General features: G+C 42.0%; 1 pseudogene; it reads left to right on the top strand.

Annotated features, from left to right (window-relative positions):
- Positions 1-3,654: 3,654 nt before the first annotated feature.
- Positions 3,655-4,895, top strand: LOC123830747 (annotated as a pseudogene).
- Positions 4,896-5,235: the final 340 nt, after the last annotated feature.

The raw sequence follows: 5,235 nt of genomic DNA, 5'->3' as shown, positions 1-5,235 counted from the left end.
AAATACTTTTTGGCTTTGTTGTTATTTTCAATTTTACTGATTTTTGTCTTTTTATTTATCACTTCTTTGCATTGGGCTTAGGTCTTTATTGCTTTACAATAAACGTATATAAAGCTATAACTTCAAAGGCACACATTTTGACATTTAGTCCATTTGGGAAGCATAAAGTATTCTCATTAGGCCTGACAAAACCCTTGTTTTGTATGTCTACATCCTTTGCCTCTGATGTACCACTTTGTAGACTTTGATCTATAAACACAGTTGTACAAGTAGGTACAGCTACACGAATAGGCTATTTATGATAGCCCTTGATTATAATGGGGGAAGCACCTTAAATGCCCATCAGTAAGGGAGTTAATAGTCATTTCCTGTGACCACTGCAACAAATTACCACAAACATAACATGAGCTACTTCTTCCACAGTTCTGGAAGCCAGAGGTGTGCGGTCAATGTCACTGGTCCAAAATCGAAGCGTCGGCTGGGCCTCACTTCCTCCGGAGGCTCTCGAGTCAACTGTGTCCTTGGCCTCTTCCAGCTGCTGATGGCTGCGGACAGCCCTTGACTTGTGTCCACAACACTCCAGTCTCTGCCTCTGCCTTCCCATCACCTTCTCCTCTGAGCGGGTCAGAGCTCCACCCAGCTCACCCGGATAATCTCCCCGTCTCAAGATCCCTACCTTACTCACGTCTGCAAGGACTGTTTTTCAAATCGGGTAACATTTACGGGTTTCAGGGATTAAAATGTGGACATTTGGGGGGCCATTATTCAGCCTACTATAGGAATAATTAAATAAATCATGATAGATTTCTACAATGAAATACATTGCCATCATTAAAAATAATGAATGAAATGAGACTGCATATATTAACATGAAAACATGACAAAGACACATTGTGAAGAGATTAGAAGTACACTGCAGGACAATAAATATAGTATTATCCTACCCTAGTTTACATGTATGATACATGTGCTTAACATATATTCCTGAATGCACGCACAAAAATAGCAGTCATCACCTCTGGAGAATGCAACTGGGGGTGGGTCAGGAAGATGTGAACTTTACTCTTCCTTTATACTTTCCTATATTGTTTAGACTTTTTAAAAAAAAATCACGCACAGGTTATTTTTGCAATCACAGTAAAGTGTGTTTGCTGTAAAACATTCTCTAGCCCACCTGCCTACGAAGCCCTGCCCTGCTGTGCAGGGACTCTTGGCTTTCCCCAGCAATCTTTTTATTCTGTGAGAAGCAGAACGAAGATTAAGCAGAACAAAAGCCTCTTCCAACACCCCGCAAAGCTGAGGAGTTGTCCTCTTTTGCCACCTGTTGTCGAGCCCGCAGTAATGAGTCATACTGGGAATGCAGGGAGAAGCTGACGAGTGAGCTTCCAAAGTGAGCGAGCACAGGAGCTATTCAATTAATAAGCACATAAACTGTCGAATCCATGTCCACTTCAGGCTGTGTCAATTACTAGGTGGAGAGACTTGAGCAAGTGACTTGCTCAGACTTCCTTATCTGTACAATGAAGAAATGTTATGCTCTCCCTCCGAGGACTGCAGTGAGGACTCAATGAGACAATGCATTTCCAAGTAAAGTGCTTGGCATGAGCTGAGCTGCAAGCTGCAATCTACCTAGTGTAAATGGATGCACTAATGAAATTCAAGGTGGTGAATGGCAGGGATGCTATTACCTATACATGAAGTCAGACTAGAAATAGCCAGGTGCATTGCAAGCATGTGAGCCCTGACCCGCATGAGGAGTTCTGGGTTCCAGTGTGGATGCCAGTCAGTCTCAGCTGTGCGACCTTCGCAAGAGTCGCTTCCCCATTCTGGCTCCAAGTTTCATGGACTGAAAAATGAAGGCACTCAATTATGACTTCTAAGTCCCTTCTGGCTCTCACATTCGACAATTCTGGGTGCTTGGACACGAGATCCATGACTGCACTTGCCAATTAACTTGTTTCTTCAAGTATTTATAGAGAGCACTCTATTACCTTGAGGATTAAAAACCAAATGGATTTTCTATGAATTGAATTGTGTCTGCTGTCCCCCAAATTTATATATTGAACTCCTAACCCCCAACTTGACTGTATCGGGTTAGGCAAAAAGTTCATTTAGGTTTTTTTTTTTCATATGATGGCTCTAGTACTGCTTAGTTGTCTTAAACTTCATTCGAAACAGTTTTGTTGATTGTATTGTGACAGCTGTCATATCAGCGTGCGTTTAAAAAAACTTGTCGAAATTGGTAAATTTTTGTGCAGCCATTTTAATATTGGAGATGGAAGAAAATACACAATGTTTTTGGCATATCATGCTTTATTATTTAAAGAAAGGTAAAAACACAACTGAAATGCAAAAAAAGTTTTGTGCAGTGTATGGAGAAGATGCTATAACTGATCGAATGTGCCAAAAGTGGTTTGCAAACTTTCTTGGTACTATTGACATTTTGGCCAAATAATTCTTTGCTGTGGGGCTGTCTTATGCATTGGAAGATGTTTAGCAGCCCCCTGGCCCCTACCCACTAGAAGCCAATAGCAGGAGATAGCCGACATACTCAAAATATCCAAACCAGTAAAGTTATTGGTTAAAATGAAAAATGTCTTTTCTTTTACAAAAAAAAAACCCCACAGGGGCTTTCTGACCAACCCAGTATTTGGGGATGGGGCATCAAAGGAGGTAACTAAAGTCACATGAGGCCATAAGGGTGAGGCCCCCATCCAACAGGACTGGTGTCCTTCTAAGAAACAGAAGAGCAATCGGGCTAGTAAGACAGTGGAATGGGAAGGCCCGGCCCTCGCTCTCCCACAGAAACACCTTTCATGCCTAAAACCTTTCAATAAACTAACTGCAGAAAGAATGTGCCCCCACATTATACAGGCTATCTATCACAAGCCCACAGAGAACATCATACTCCATGGTGGAAAACTGAAACCTCTCCTTCAGTATCAGCAACAAGGCAAACACCCCCACTCTCATCAATTCAATCCAACACAGTCCTGGAAGCGCTTGTCAGAGCGATGAGGCAAAGAGGAAAAGAGATACAAGGCATCCGAATCAGAAAGGAAGAAGTAAAATTATCTCTGCTCACAAATGACAATATCTTATATGTAGGAAATCCTAAAGATGATGCACACACACACACACAAACTTGTTAGAACTAATAAATGAACTGAATAAAGTGGTAGGATATAAAATCAACATACAAGAACACTTGAATTTGTATGCGCTAACAGTGAACTATCCAAAACAGAAATTTAGAAAACAGTCCCATTTTAAGTACTTAGAAAGTACTTAGTACTTAAGTGCTTAGTGAACTTAACCAAGGAGATAAAAGATTGGTACATGGAAAGCTATAAAACATTGATGAAAAAAATTTTTTAAATCACAAATATATGGAAAGAAAGTCCATGTTCATGGTTTGGAAGACTTAGTACTGTTAAAATGCCCATACTTTCCAAAGTGATCCAGAGATTCAGTGCTAACCTCAACAAAATCCTAATGATATTTTTACAGAAAGAAAAAAAATTATCCTAAAATTCATTTGGAACACCAAAAGATCCTGAAAGTAAAGCAATATTGAAAACAAAGAACAAAGCTGGAGGCATCACACTGTTCTGGTTTCAAAATATATTACAAAACTACAGAAATTAAAACAGCATGGTATTAGCGGAGCAGCAGGTTGTGTGGGACAGGCGAGCAGGTGGCTGCACTTTGGGTGGCATTATGCTGGCTGTGCAAGTGACTCCAGGGCCCAGACCCCAGTCTGTTACCTCCTGTGTCCTTCCAACTGAGGCACATGGGTGGACATGGTTCTGATCATTCCTGAAACAGGACAAGCGCATGTTGCCCTTTGCTGCTGAGGATTCCATGGCAGTGTTGCCGGGAGGCTCAGCTTCAGAGGAAGGCTTTGCAGATTTGGGGAAATAAAGGCTATGGATCAGCTCAGAGTATTGTCCGTATTACTGGGAAAATTCTTCCTTTAGAACCTTGCCGAGGGCTGATTTTGAGTTGATTCCATTCTTGAACTCTGTAGACTCTGGCAACTGTGGATCTGTAGTTCCATCTTCCGCTGATATTTTGTGTATGGCAAATGATAAAGAAGCCAGTTATCTGAGATTCTGAAATGGAATATGGAAAAAGGAGAAAGAAGAGAAAAGTGCATTTTTCCATCCTTGGCCATTAGTTTGGGACCCACTGGCACCTGCTCTAAGATGTAACAGACAGACCAGTGGAAAACTCTCAGCCTGTCAGTGAAGCTGCAACGAAAACAACAGCTGCCCTTGAAGATGAACTAACTTGCCTTCGCTCTCAGATTGCTGCAACTGTGGAAATGCAGGAACTGAAAAGCAGTACAAATTCTGACTCCTTTGACTCGACTGGCGGGCCTGGTGGTTTGGGGCAAGTGCCGTCATCAGGGGCTGCTCAGCTGAGCGTGGAACCAGATCCATTCCCAAGCTCAGTGCTTCCTGCTCCTCCTCTCCCACCACACCCATGGCCCCTCAGTTTTCTGCTCTACGGCCTCCAGGTTCTCTTGTGCAGCCAGGGTATAATGCTCTCTGTGACTCAGCTAACTCAGCAACTGAAGCGAAAAAACAGCACCCAGGTGCTAGTAGGACCGATTATAGTCATCATTCGAAAAACCAGAAAAACAGAGATGTTCAGAACACACTGGATGTCCTAAAAGATATGAGTAAGATTAAGCTTCATGCTATTAAATGGTGCCTGGAGGTAGGCCTGTTCCTAAGAGGAAGAGACACAGTTCACAGTGGGACCCAGTGGCTGCAATATCCCAGGCACTTAAGCAGAAATTTGCATTCCAAGAAGATGATCCCTTTGAGAAAGAAAATAGGTCTTGGGAGTCTTCTTCATTTTCAAGTCCAGAAACATCAAGGTTTTGACATCGTATTTCAGAGTCAGGAGGACAGTGAACTAAAGGAAGAACTGGCAGACACAAAAGGTGTTGGGACGAGCGTGTGAATGACACACGCTGTGTCTACACTTTCCTGGGGAGATCACAGAAAAGTGCCGGCATGTCTGTCGCTACACGCCAGTCTTCGGTGCATGAACTTCAGTGAAGTCTGCACACCAGGGTGTATCGGTGCCGAGGTCAGAAAAGTCTTGACTTTTGTAAAGACATAACAAAAAATATATATATGTATGTATATGTATATATGTTTTTATATATATATAATATGTATATTTTTTATTCTGACCCGAAGATATGCTTACTGATTTTAG

This window comes from Phyllostomus hastatus, unplaced genomic scaffold, assembly GCF_019186645.2.
Source record: "Phyllostomus hastatus isolate PE091 unplaced genomic scaffold, TTU_PhHast_1.1 phas_scaffold_129, whole genome shotgun sequence".
NCBI lineage: Eukaryota > Metazoa > Chordata > Mammalia > Chiroptera > Phyllostomidae > Phyllostomus > Phyllostomus hastatus.
Note: the sequence above shows the minus strand (reverse complement) of the source record. Positions and strands in the feature narration are given on the sequence as shown.